This window comes from Xenopus tropicalis, chromosome 9 (genome assembly GCF_000004195.4).
Source record: "Xenopus tropicalis strain Nigerian chromosome 9, UCB_Xtro_10.0, whole genome shotgun sequence".
Lineage (NCBI taxonomy): Eukaryota > Metazoa > Chordata > Amphibia > Anura > Pipidae > Xenopus > Xenopus tropicalis.
The window spans coordinates 60,357,240-60,371,475 of NC_030685.2; the positions used below are offsets into that span (position 1 = coordinate 60,357,240).

The following is a 14,236-nucleotide window of genomic DNA, read 5'->3' on the forward strand; positions in this document are numbered from 1 at the left end:
GAGACTTGGAGTAAAACTGTTTTCTCTGTGCTTCTGAGATTACAGGGGTTTACAGCCTGAATCTGGGGCCAGTTAATCTCAGTATTGATACCTTTGAAAGTTTACGCAAAGTTAAGCATGGTGCCATTGTTTAAAGGTACTTGTTCCTTAACATGCGTCACTGAGCCTACCCACTCTGTTCTAATGAATCATTTGCAGGTGTTCCACAAATTTGCACTTAGGGAGCAGCGCAGACTTTTGCACTTTTTGAGAAATGTAGCTGATCATGTGGCTTTTTGCACACTTAGTAGATAGACAGATATATACATAGAAAGATGATAGATAGATAGATAGATAGATAGATAGATAGATAGATATACAATAGACTGAGAATAGACAGACAGACTGGGGTTGTTTAGATAAAACCAGGGATCGCCAACCTTTTTTATTTATGAGCCATACTCAGATGCAGGGCCGGATTTCTGATTGGGGTGCCCCGAGGCCGCCCCCTATGGCCGCCTGCCCGCCCACTTCGACCACGTAAGCGTGTCCTCTCCCCATTGCACGGTATGTGAGCAAAATTTTCCTGTGCCGCCCTAGGCCCGGGCCTTTGTGGCCTCGTCACAAATCAGATGTAAAAAATGTTGGTGAGCTACACAAGCATGAGAAAGGTTCCTTGAGGATAGCAAATAAGGGCTGTGATTGGCTATTTGGTAGCCCCATGTGGCCTGCTGGCCTGCAGGAGGCTCTGCTTGGAGTAAAACTGCTTCACTGGGTTTTTAAAACTTGCCTCCAAGTCAGAAATGTAAAAATGGGTGGAGGCGAACAACATGTTACCCATGAGCCTCTGAATCACTGGATAAAACTATGAAATATCTGAGTCTATAGAATTCTGGAAGTGTGTCACCACCTGACGCACTCTGCACATACGTGTGCTCATGCAGGGGCCCACCCTATTTACTAAGATAATTAAGGGACATCATGTTCCAAGAGCTTTGGCTGGCCTTTAAAAGATTTTGCTCCAGGGCCATGTAAACTTTAAACAGCCTGTGCTGAAGTGCAACAAAGCAACAATGTATGAAACACATAAGGCTTTAAATCCATTACCCTGTGGTAATTACCTTTTAGGCTTTTACTTTGCTTGTGGAATTCATATAAGTGCTGGCTAAGTCTAACTCTTTGACCTGAATAGCACCTCTTGCTGAAAGTTCCACGTTCTACCTTCTGAGCATTTTCTATATTGACCAGCATTGTATCTTATCTGATCATGCTGATCCATGTATGTATTACCCCGTTCCATGGTATCTTTCTTGCCCTGCTGAGCATTGCCACCCAAGGCACATCACAGGTCAAGAAACTGGAAAACGTAATCTATGGCACTAGCAGTCAGGTACTTGTTGTACAGCAGCGGAGTGAGGGACATTTTAAGGTAGAATGCTGTCCTCTGCTGGGATCAAATGAGTTCTACAATTCATCTAAAATTGAAAAACAAGCGATACAGGGGAGGATACCTGATTTCAGATTTTTTTATTTTTTTAGATATTTTTAGTTCCTTGAGACTGAAGGGCAGTGCTTTTCAGACTTTTTAGGCCAATACCCCCCTGACCCATCAACATTATAGATATATGAATTGAAAAAGACAGAAATTATGCATTCTCCAAACTGGCCCCAGCCTTCTCACCCTGATTGGCCTGCTAGTTCTATCCTCCCCTCAATTATTTTTGGCCCCTGTAGTTTAGGAGGCTCTGCTTTACATCAGTGGTACACTGGGTAATTTGACTAATTCAGTTTACCAGCATTGCAGCCTGCAGTTACAGTCAATGGAATCCTTGCTCTGATGGAACACATTTTCCAATATTCCATCATACCTATGTGTATAATATGAAGGAGTGTGTGCAAATTCCAGGCAGTGTCACTACCACGATTTTCCCTGAGACAATAATAGTTATCAAAACACAATATGAAAGATTGTCATTCTCATATATTTGTAGTACTGAGTGATTTGTTTATATTGGAAGCATATACAAACCACTATAAAACCTCCAACTTTATAATTTTAATACAATTATTTTTACCTGATAACTCTAACTACATAAAAATTACACCTTAGGATTGGACTCCAAGTGGTGCTAACAGTTGGCACTTTTCAGGCACCTAAACAAATCTGCCTTCAGAGCAGTTTGATACAGGTATGGGATCCATTATCCAAAAAGCTCAGAATTCCGGGAAGGCAATCTCCCATAGATTCAATTATAAGCAAAAAATTTTCATTTTTAAAAATGAATTCATTTTTCTCTGTAATAATAAAACTGTACCTTGTACTTGATCTCAAATAAAATATAATTAATCCTTACTGGAGGCAAATCTAGCCTTTTCTGTTTATTTAATTTGTATACGAATTTTTGGTAGACTTAAGTCATAGAGATCCAAATTACAGAAATATCCCTTATCCGGAAAGCCTCAGGCCCCAAGCATTCTGGATAATAATCCCATTAATGCTTTACAGCATGGTTGGACTGGGCCAGTGGGGCACCAGGAAATCTCGGTGGGCCCTGCTGACCCAGACCTGATTACCACCTGCTGCGGTCTTCTGCCCTCCCTCCCCTGAATGCCACAAAGTATAAGGTATAAAGTATAACGCACAGGGGAAAGGGGTTGGCAGCATGTGAGTGAGTGGGTGGGGGCCCCTGAGGGGGTGAGGGGGGCCCTGAGATAGCAGACCCAGTGGGCTTCATACTCCCCAGTGTGACACTGCTTTACAGTGCATGCTCTTTGGAGATGTTGAGGTTTCTGGGAAATGAGAATGCTCTGTCTCCTACTGACGCCAGGATTTTTCTGTTCCTGAAAACGATCCATTTAAGGGAAGCTACTGCCTGTTCTGTGTCAGTTTAGAAGTAACTGCTGGTGCATCCAAAAACCACACAGTGAAAGGAAGCAAGTGCTACGGACTGTTTAACCCCATCAGATATAGGAATATGATGGGATCATGCACTGCCAGTTTTACTCTGATGGTACGTTGGGCATTCTTCAGTACAATCAGACTAAAGGGTAAGTAAGCATACTATGTCACTCATGCAAATGAGACTGTACTGTACAGGATGCATTTTTTTTTTTTAAATACCACTTTAAAAAGCCACTGTATAAAATGAAAGCAACATTTGATTGAGGATATTGAATATTATAGTTGAAAAGCTTCATAGCCAAATAGATAGTAGCAGAGTAGGAGAAGGAGCACATTTACAGTACATAGAACACATCTGCTCTTCAGTAACATTAGACTTTGGGGGTGGTTGCAATTCAGTGCATGTAAATCAGCTACAATCTTGGAGTGGTATAATGAGCCATAATATGGCTGCCAAACATAAATCAGCAAGTAGTGGTTTCTATTTCAGGGGGTGCATTATGCAACAATTGTTAGATATTTTCATAATATGCACAAGGTATGTCCCACCTTGCTGTTACCCAAACTATGAGTGTTGAGAGTTATAGTGCAACAACAGCATTAGGTCACAAGTTGGACATCACTAAATACATATTTTTCTCCTCAGACTGCGTCTCCATCCTTCCTGCAATTCCTGAGCTTTAACTTCTCCAACTCCAGCCCTGGCCCAATATAGTTTGGCCCATCTTACAGATACACCCACAGGGGCACATCTGGATAACTGCTGCTTGCTCGCTTCCTCTACATGTAACAAGAACTGAACAATCCTACATCAAACAGCCAAGAGAGATGACAATTTGTGTTCTAAAACATTGCTCAGTGATAGATTTTACTTAACATACACAGAGCTGGGGGTCATAATAATTTGTGCAAAGTTATCATGGAATAATCTTTTCATGGACTGAGAAACTCTGTAAAATAAATTCCAGCAGCTATGCCTTTCAGGCTTGTTTTGCTCAGAGATGCGGTGAAGATTATATTCAGTTTATTCATCCCACAAAATTCCATTTAGTCAGCACAGTAATTAGCAAGGAGTACCCTGGATTGGAGGGGGCCTTTGGAGGAGATCTAACCAACCTGACCTTCCTTTGTTTGCCATTGCTGTACCTGTCTACTTGGGCTGTGACACTATAATAAATACTTGTCCCCTAGAGCTTCCTCACCTGCCCTGACCTGTGAGTGTGTGTATGGGTCAGGCTCTGTCGGGACAAACCTAAACATTACGCTTGGGGGCACATTAAGCTGTTATAACATTACTCTTAAGAGAACAGAAAGTCTAACACAAACTAAAAACAATTCCAATTAATTTACAATTAATTTTGCTTTATTTGCAAGAAACAACAAATATTTTTCCATTAATTTATTCCATAAGGTAGCACAAGCTATAGCTGACAATAGTAGGGTGTCCAACAATCACAGAGCCCCCCATCATTCAATTATGGTCCATGATCACAAAGACTGCTACCCACCAGTGCTGTTTCTGCTGTCCAAGTGGTGGCTTCCCTTAGGAGAGATGAATTGTGCACTGTAGATAGCTTAACCTTGGATGTAAGGGTCCATTTAGAATGTAATGCATAATTGCACAGGCGTTGATGCTATGCACAAAGGTAGTTGCACCCATATATGCATCTAACAACTTGACTAGAATACCAATGCACCCACTCAGCCCGCAGCGATGAATTGCAATGGAACCCTGTAATTACTGGCAGCTTTGACCTGCCAGTAATTCCAGGGTTCCCTTAGCATTGTGTGTCATTAGCCACACTATTGTGGCAATGTAATTGGATGCTAAGTTTATTATTTACTTAAAATGTATTGGCGCGATTAAAGTGACCTATCCACTTTCATTTGGATCCATATCGGTGCACACATTTTCAGGAGCCTACAATGATGCTGGAATTCTGGTAAAATACACATTGGTGTTTTGCGTCTAAACCTTGCACTTTGCGCACTGAACTGTGTTTGTAAATGAGCTTCACAGTGTGGGGCACAACAGCTGTTGACCAGCAAATGCACAAATAAGAATCAATGAACCATTTAAACCCAGGTCCTGGTTTAAACCAACAATCTGGTAGATTTCCTCCATGCTGCCTGACCATCTTGGCATGTATGGACCTCAGGACAAGTGTTGACAGATATTATTGTGCAGTCCCATCAGATTGTAAAGTGTATGTCTGAATTGTAAACATTACCTACCAATGCAAATTCTCAACCTGGACATTGTGAGTGAGAGACGCCAAAGTTCCTTCTCACTTTCTGCCACCCTAATTGTTCAGGCCATTGGCCAAAGCAAATCGACCAATTATATTTGGCCATTGTGCAGTGTCTATCTGTTTGTCTTACAGGCTGACCATGTGGATACCATGCAGGTCAGCCCATGTATGGCTACCTCAAGAATGTGTCCAAAATATATTAGACCATATACCCTAAGGCATCATCGAGAGAAGTGCATTTGAAATGGGTTTAATTACCAAAGCAAAGTCCCCTATGGGCAATGTCAGCTGAAACACTCACTCATGAAGGTTAGCATGAACCTTCATGAGCTTTTTGATTGGGCTTTAGTTTATCCTTTGGCCGAACTGGTGTTTGTACTCATGACAGCCCCCAAGCTGCAAAACACATTTTAAGTAAGGCTTAGTTCCCCATGCAGCCATGGCCTAGTTTAGTGCATATCAGCATATCAGGTTGCAAGCCATTTAACTACAGAAGACCCAACTGCACAGATGTCATCAGCTGCATCACATTGGCAATGTATGGGTGGCCCCTTTTACTTCATTAATACAATCCAATTGCATCCAATGATGACCATTCAGATATATAATATATATAAAACATAATAATGATTATAAGGGCCACAATTTACCTACGTGGTAAGGACCCCTCTCTGTGCATGGGCAACCTTTGTCAAATAAATAAAAATCCAACTTTCCCAACCTCACCTTAACTCCTACTGCTCCCAGTTTGGGCATTTACAGTCCGACCCCTAACCACAGCATTACTTAAAGCAGCGATATCTAAATCATGAGTACATTCATTTGTGTATCTGTAAGCATGGCCATATAAAAGCTCTACTGTTATTGTACAGTGCAGAGGAACACTGTGACACTAAATTAACTGCTAATTACATCATCTGTTAATTATACTGGAGAGCCATAGCTCTAATATATCTGCTTAGGCCGAAAGGAATACCCATCCAGAAAAACTTCTTCTTAAAACATGCAGCTTCTCAGTATGACTATTAAATAGGTCTAGATAGGGGTTGTTATGGGATGATAGTATCCCTTTAATGCAAAATCAGACTGCCTTTCAAGTAAAATGTCAGACAGAATGACCCAGCAGCAGCAGCGATGTACTGGCCCGAGTACTGCAGCATGTCAGAGCCAAGTACAGCTCCTGTGAAACAGATTTGATCCCAATGAGCAACTCCTTATGATACCACTACTGTGATGAAACATATGCCTGGCAGATCTGGCTGCTCGTGCTGGATCCATCCAACATCTGGAAAGCTATTTCAATGCAGCAGTTCAAGTATCAGTAAATCCTACCAAGAAGTACTAATAGTAAGGTACTAACCAACCTTATGTCCCACCAACCCTACTTGCCTGCATACCAAGCTGGAACACTCACACAGCCCCAAAATCCTCAGCATACCCAAATGCTAAATAAACTTGGCTGTCATGTAGATATACAGTACAAGTATTTATTGGTCTTCTAGGTTACACAAATCACATTGGCCACTATTAATTTCAACAAGGGAAAGGGTGTGGCAATAGTAGGAGAACAGAATGCAGTTCACTTCTAAGTACAGTTCTCCACTTGGTTCTGCACCAGTCACTGGTGATTTTACTACCATTATCTCACTACATTAATGACGACATCATTTGTACCTTCCCAGACTGTACCCCACTTTCTTCCCAAGATGCACCCTATCCCCTGCTTGCCTGCACAATTCTTTCTCCCCTGGGTGCACTCACTTCTAATGGCTTCATTCTCAAGTACCCTTTTCTCCTTTTTCTTCCTCATCTGCATCCTTTAACTCTATTACAGAATTTATATCTCCATTACTACTATGCATGAATTTAAGGTAAAGTTAAGCTGTCCACTGTTACTCAGTATTAGTGATTAGAACCAAATAGTACCATATACAACCATAAGGCGGCAATACCGCCGGAGCCCTTGTACGACCTCTTCCCATTTGGTCCATGTGCCGATCAGTCTGAAATTGTACCTGATCAGCCTGTGCATGGCCACTAATTACATAGTTGATTTATTTCTTAATATTGGCGTTATATTTAAGGCCACATCATAACAAATGAAAGCAGAAAAGCTCCATATAGAAGACAGCAGTGACAGTGTCAGTGAGCTTGCTTCATTTGCGTTTGTCAAGGTAAAGCTAAATTGGCATCTGAGGGTCTCTGCTTTGGGCCAGGAAAAAAGAGAATTAAGCAATGGTGTGCATTCAACTTTGTAAAACGAGGAATTCACAAACTGTGCCCAGAGGGGTTTGCACTTTCATGCACTTGTTTGGCTTATGGGAGCTAGTAAAAGCAGGACTGTAAATTCCATGGCAGGGATAGCCAGCTCACCACTTAAGAAGCCATTTATAGGATTGTTGAAGATGCTGTGAGTGTTTTCCGTAAGCCAGAGCGGTCCAACTGGAGACCCAAGGGCCAGATGTGGCCCTCCAAGGAATAATTAATTACTAAACTAATCTGATCAAAGTCCCCACCAACTACTTTGCATGACTTCATAATTTTAAAAAAATCCAGCCCTTAAACAGTAAAATGAAAAATAATCAGCCAACTATGTGTTAAAAGTTGCACATTACAGAACTGCTATATATGGCTCACTGGGTCGTTTCCTCTGCTCTAGGGCACTTTTTGGGGACAGCTGACACACATGCAAAAGAACTGTCCCAATCTTCATGTAATTGGCTTACATCAGACCTAGGTTTCCAGACAGAAGTGTTCCCTGCTTTTACTACAGTCGTTGTGGCTGCACTGTGTAAATAAATATGTATGCTCAGCTTTACAATATTTTAAAGTAATCAGCATTATAGTTACTGTACAACAATCCATTAAAAATAAAAAATCAGCAGACAATTATATATAGCCTATGTATAGTTTCATGTATAAATACCCCCTAGTTTGAAGCAAGGGGTGTGGCCTGGGCATAACAGGACAGTTTCTATTGCACAAATGGGAGCGGCTGGGGTGTGACACAGGCATGGCCAAATACCTTCCAAATTTGACTTTGGGATGGTTGACTTTTACTGGATTTAAATATTTGCTCTTATAAAACACTGCCTATGTCAACTATGTAAACTGTTAAGTGCTTTCCAGCTAAATCATACACATATACAAACACACCTCTAGGTGGTCTTTGGCTGCTGAATAATTTAATAGCAGCACAAACTCCAAGTCAGCTAACTCCTACATGTTTCATGATTTCAGTGCCCTAAGAGGACAGTGGTAATCTCTTTGGAAGAACTGACAGTCAGTACCCTTAAAAGGAGAGGGGAAATGGTCCCAACAGATTTAGAAGGCTGCTAGGATGTCTTCAGCAAGTGAGAAAACATCTAATAACACATGCTATAGCTTATAATATAGAAACGTGAAATTCCATGCATTGTTATTATACTTCCTAACATTTGGGCTAGCACAATAAATGAGCACATTTAATATAATAGCAATACACTATGGGGCATATTTATTATGCTGTGTAAAAAACGACGAGAAAATTCGCCACACATCGCCAGGCTTCGCCATGTAAAAATGGCGTAAAAACGGCGTAAAATCTGCGCATTTTTTCTTCCACCGAAACAGCGTAATATCCGGCGATCTTTTCCATTTATTTTACATAGCTTTTTACTCCGTTTTTTCGGCGAATTAGTTTTACACAGCATAATAAATACGCCCCTATAAGTAGTCCTTCTAGACTTTTTCCGCCCCCCCCCCGATCTCCCAAGTTTTACCATTCCTGTGCCCAGGTTACTCATATAGAGAGTACCACTGCCCTCTCTTACAGAAAAAGAGCAGAATTAAGACACTTCTCAGGGGCAGAAGTTCTTTTGCCAAGTTATTATAGTAGATGTTCCCCTGTGCACCACCCTATGCCTGGGTTTATATCTAATGTCATTACCTTTTGTGTAGTATAATTCATAGCAATATACCATAACCTTACAACAGCATATTACTCTGTATAAATTAAAAAGTGCTCAAATTCCCAATATCACATACATTTAATTTCATAACACTATAGTCAATACATTACTTTCCATTTCTCTGTATAAGACTGTGTCAGTTTGTTACACTGCACCTTACTGTTTACCACAAATGGGGCTAATCTATAAGCATAGGTGCTAAACTGCAGCAGGACAGATGCCAACAGCAACCAATCAGCAATTAGTTTTCATCAGTCTACTGAAGTTGGAAAATGAAGGCAAAGGTCTGATTGGCTGCTGCTGGTACAGTTTAGCACCTATGTTAGTAAATTAACCCCACCCATCGCATCATATAGCACTGCATGCTGACATTACATTTTATTTCTAGCATAATATAGTGCAGGTTAAGCCAGTCTGCATCATGCTAAACTCTTTATCAAAAGACTGGATTGCAACATATAAATAAATTGCTCTGAATATCATAGTTACCAGTATGGAAAATTCTGCTTCTAATTCTATAACTTTCCATATGAATGCATTACTTTACAGCAAATATCTGCCTATCGTGGTACAGGTATGGGATCTATTATCTGGATACTGATTAAACAGAAAGCTCAGAAATAGTAGATTTCCATTTAAGCAAAGAATTCTTAGTTTTTGACTAATTTTTTTGATCTGTTTAATACATATCACCATGTTTTAGTGGCCTTAGCACATGGTGCCCCAAATTACAGAAAGACCCTTCATGTGGAAAAAGTTCAGTCCTAAGCATTCCAAATAAGAGATCCCATACCTATATGCTATTGCTTTTACATCACATAAATACTCAAATGCCTGATAGATACTGCATGCCTGTGTATATCTGCACTGGTGAGTAGTACATAGCAACTGAAAACTTTGCAAGAACTGCATTCTATCTGTCCCACACAAAAACTGTATCTCACTGGATAGACAACTACTACAGTATCATATTGTATCATATTGTATACTACAATACAGTATTACTACATTCCACTTCAGAAAACCTCATATTGTTGTAATGTGTTAATATTCAATTGCAATTAGAGTATAGCACAACCTTGCACCATTTTACTTAATAGCAAAACATTCTGTACATCCCCTATTTAAGACTACCCCACCTTTTCTACCATGTATATGTGTATTGTGATGGGTGCTAGTGCATATGAAGCAGTGCTAAGCTTGCATCTCAGTTTTGTCTTTTTTTGCATTATTGCATGGCCCCTTGCATTATGTATTCACTGTCCAACCGCTCCTTTGTTTAACTGCCTTATTTTAATGAGCACAATTTCTGTTCCACTAAGTTCATGATCAGATGTTGGCCATGCAAAAACATTTACCTGGTTTAGTTAATGATGGTGTGTGAATCAATATGAGACATAATTATATTTATAATGCAAGGAAATATCTGAAGTTAGGTCTCATGTAAAAAGTTTACTTTCCATTTATTATTAATATATTCCCCCTTCTTTTCCCTCATTCATACCCCTGAGCTGAATTGATAGTAGGTCACTTATCAGCTTCACACATGCATGCCAGTCATGGTCTTCTCCCAGGACACTTTGGGTGCTCTGCGGAAGGGGTGTTCTTGCTTCCTATAGGTTCTGATGAGGGGGTCTCAGCTGCTGGGATGGTGGAATAGAAGGTAGCAGATCAGGACTGAAAGAGGGAAATCCAGCTCCCCAGAATCCCAACCCAAAATGAGAAGCAGACATCGAAATGCCCTCCCTCTCCCACTCCAAACCTGCCCTTTTCTTCTCCCCTCCCAACCTTGCTCCCATCTGGCTCCCATCACAGGCTGATGTCACTGCTTTTCTTTTTTAACCCTCAAGCTATTCTGGAACTTTTACATCACTGCTTCTTGCTGAACTTGCAGAAGTACAGGTACAGGTATGGGATCAATTATCTAGAAACACATTATCCAGAAAGCAACTTAATACCGAAATGATAATTACCTTGAAGTTACATCTAAGCAAACAATTATTTTTAATGATTTGATTTTTCCTGTAAAATAAAGACAGTTCCTTTCACTGGCTCTCATAAATCCATGTTGGTGGCATGTTTTTAAAAGACTTGTTCTTAATATGCAGGTATGGCAACCGTTATCTGGAAATCAGTTATTCAGAAAGTTCTGAATTATTAGCAAGCCATCTCCCATGGTCTTAATTAAAATTTTTAAAAATGATTTCCTTTTTTCTGTTATAATAAAAAAGTATCTTGTATTTAAATCCAACTAAATTGTAATTAATCTTTACTGGAGGTAAAAAAAATCATATTGGTTTAAATTCATGTGTAACCCCTGTTCCCAAGCATTCTGAATAACAGATTCCATACCTGTACCTCTTATCCAAAAAACCTCAGGTTCCATGCATTTCAGATAATAATCCTAGACCAGTACCAGCATTGAGATGCTCTGAGCTTTCTACCATCCTTTGCCTGGGACTGGACCTCAGCACAGGAGACTATTACTGTCAGAGCTGCTGGCAGTGCCAGAATAGCTACAGAGCTATAACAACCAAGATAAGCCAATTCAGATCATAGATTTTTTCTTATTTGCAGATTATATGCTTGCTTCTGATTATTAAAGGTATGGAGCCAGTTTTCCAGAATGCTTGGAACCTGGAGTTTTCCAGATAAGGGGTCTGTTATTTGGATCTCCATACCGTAAGGGCTGTGGCACATGGGGAGATTAGTCGCCCACGACAAATCTCCCTTGTTGCGGGCAACTAATCTCCCCAATATGACATCCCACCAGCGAGAATGTAAATCTCCCCGTGTTCCACAGCCATAAGTCTGTTAAAAAAATAATTTAAACATTAAATAAACCCAATAGAATGGTTTTGTTCCAATAAGGATTATTATTATTATTAATGGGATCAAGTACAAGATGTTTCTTTCTAGGAAAAGGAAATACTTTTTTAAAAAATTGCAGTTATTTGTTTAAAATGGAGTCTATGGGTCATCGCCTTCCTGTAATTCGGAGCTTTCCGGATAATGGGCTTTCGGATAATGGATCCCATACCTGTACTGGTTTTCCTGCCTGTGTATGAGAATGATAGCTGCCATTGTTTTCTGTAAGTTCCCCAGTGCTGATTAGTTCTGTGAGTGACCTGCCTTTATCTTGCTCCCCCCCTTGCTCTCCTAAAACGAGTTAAGGGAAAGTCTCCCGGAAAACATTTTGTAAAAAAAAAAAAACTTGGCAGCTACATTATAACTAATGCTCCGTTTGGCTTAAAGTTTAGCCTACATGAAAAGTAATGCTGAAGCAGGAATGGTTCTTAAAGGGCCACGTTGTGTAAAATGCAACTCACAAACCATTTTTAGCAGTGACAACTCCAAAGTCAGTAATTCTTCACATAACATGAAATCATAAGCATGTGGTGTAATATTTCCCATTAGCTATTTTCCACAGACACGTGCCCCACCCTGCAGGTACAATACTTTTCTATGCTTCTGTGCTTCTGCTTTTCCTGCACAAGAGGTGGTGTATCCCCCGGCAAGCTTGTGGTGGGGTAACATGCAGTAGGTAAGCTCTGTGGATTGATATATTCGGAGTGTGTCTGTAAAGGTAACATCATGCATTTTTTTGTAGAAAGACATTTGTATTCAGGTCATATTACATTCTAACATAAATGAGTTATAGGGAGGAAAGATAATTTTTTATGCCACAGAATCTACCTGGAGAAAGAGTCCCACACCTGACCCATACCATTCCATAATGATAAACAGCTTAATATTCTATTTCTGTGTGCTGCCATAACCAATAATATAGATGGGTGAAGAGATTGTAGGAACACCTTAGTTCTGGCTCCCAGTTATACAGTTCTTTGATTGTAAGCTCTTGCAAGTAGGGCCCTCTGATCCTATTCTTAAGGTCCCCATATACGGGCAGATTGTAGCTGCTCGTTGATGCGGTCCCCGAACCGACTGCCCCATTGCCACCTACATAATCCGATCGTTTGGCACCCGTAGGTGGGGATATCGGGGGAAGATCCGCTCGCTTGGCGATATCGCCAAGCGAGCGGATCTTACCGTGTATGGGGACCTTTACTCTGTAAACCCTTGTTTACAGGGCTGTGTAATTTGCTGGTGCTACATAAATCAATGATTATCAGGATGATTGTTACTGGATAGGGTGTTTGTGTGCATATACTAGGAAACAGAGTTATAAGCTTCTTACTTGCTGTTGCTGTAACTGTCTTGTGAATTCCTCCCACTATCTCAGCCTACACTCACTGCGCCATTCTTCAGCCCACAGAGCTTACTGATTTGATATTTGTGCATAAATGCTTTAAATGGGTGTTCAGTTTGAAGTTTACTTTGTTCTTAGCCTCATTTATATACACTGGGCAGATTTGCACCTGGGAAGTAATCTATAGCAACCAATCAGTCAACCAGCTGCAAGTTGAACATTGAAAGCAATCATATTAATTGGTTTCCGTGGGATGCTGCCCAGGTGAAAATTTGCCCAGTGTTTATAAATTACTCTAAGGGGCACATTTATCAAAGTACGATTGGATCCAAATACAAAAAGTTGTATTAGTTTGTACTGTGTGTATTTTCTGCGACTTTTTCGTACTTTGCAACAAAATTTGTGCAACAAAAGTATGAAAGTTTTGAATTCATTCAAGCTTCGTTATTGTGACTTTCCTTGGGCCAGGTTGGAGCTGCAGAGTGCCATTGAGTCCTACGGGAGGCTTCCAAAATCATGCACAGAAGGATCAAAGTCGGAAAGGTTTTCCCTTGGTTTACAATCGTTTGATATGAAAATTTCGTGACTTTCGGATCGCCAATATGATATTATTGTGACTATTCAGATTTTTTTCGAAAGCATTTTCATGATATGTGCAATCATCAGAAATTATCATATCTAATCCGAATTTTTCTCATTTTGGGATTCAAACTCGTATTTTGATGAATGTGCCCCTAAATGTTATAGAATGCTTTATTCCTAGCAATTCCTTTGCAATTGGTTTCCATTATGACTATGAAGATTTTCATTCTGGGAATGAATTCAAAAGTTGGGGTAAAAAGCAATGCACTGATCCCCGAATACTCTGACCCAATTAGTGCACAATCCACATATGGAAGGTTGTGTTAGTATAAAAGTGGTAACAAATGCAGTTTTGGCCAAT

At 40.2% G+C, this 14,236-nt stretch overlaps 1 protein-coding gene across 4 annotated transcripts in view; it reads right to left on the minus strand.

The window, feature by feature from the left end:
- col6a3 (collagen type VI alpha 3 chain) overlaps positions 1 to 10,816 on the minus strand; it is an 86,646-nt gene extending 75,830 nt beyond the window's left edge. For all 4 annotated transcript variants that reach the window (XM_031893671.1, XM_031893670.1, XM_002932021.5 and 1 more), the window contains exon 1: positions 10,588 to 10,816. The gene's annotated coding sequence lies outside the window, so the exon portion shown is untranslated. The remainder of the gene's footprint in view (positions 1 to 10,587) is intronic.
- Positions 10,817 to 14,236: the final 3,420 nt, after the last annotated feature.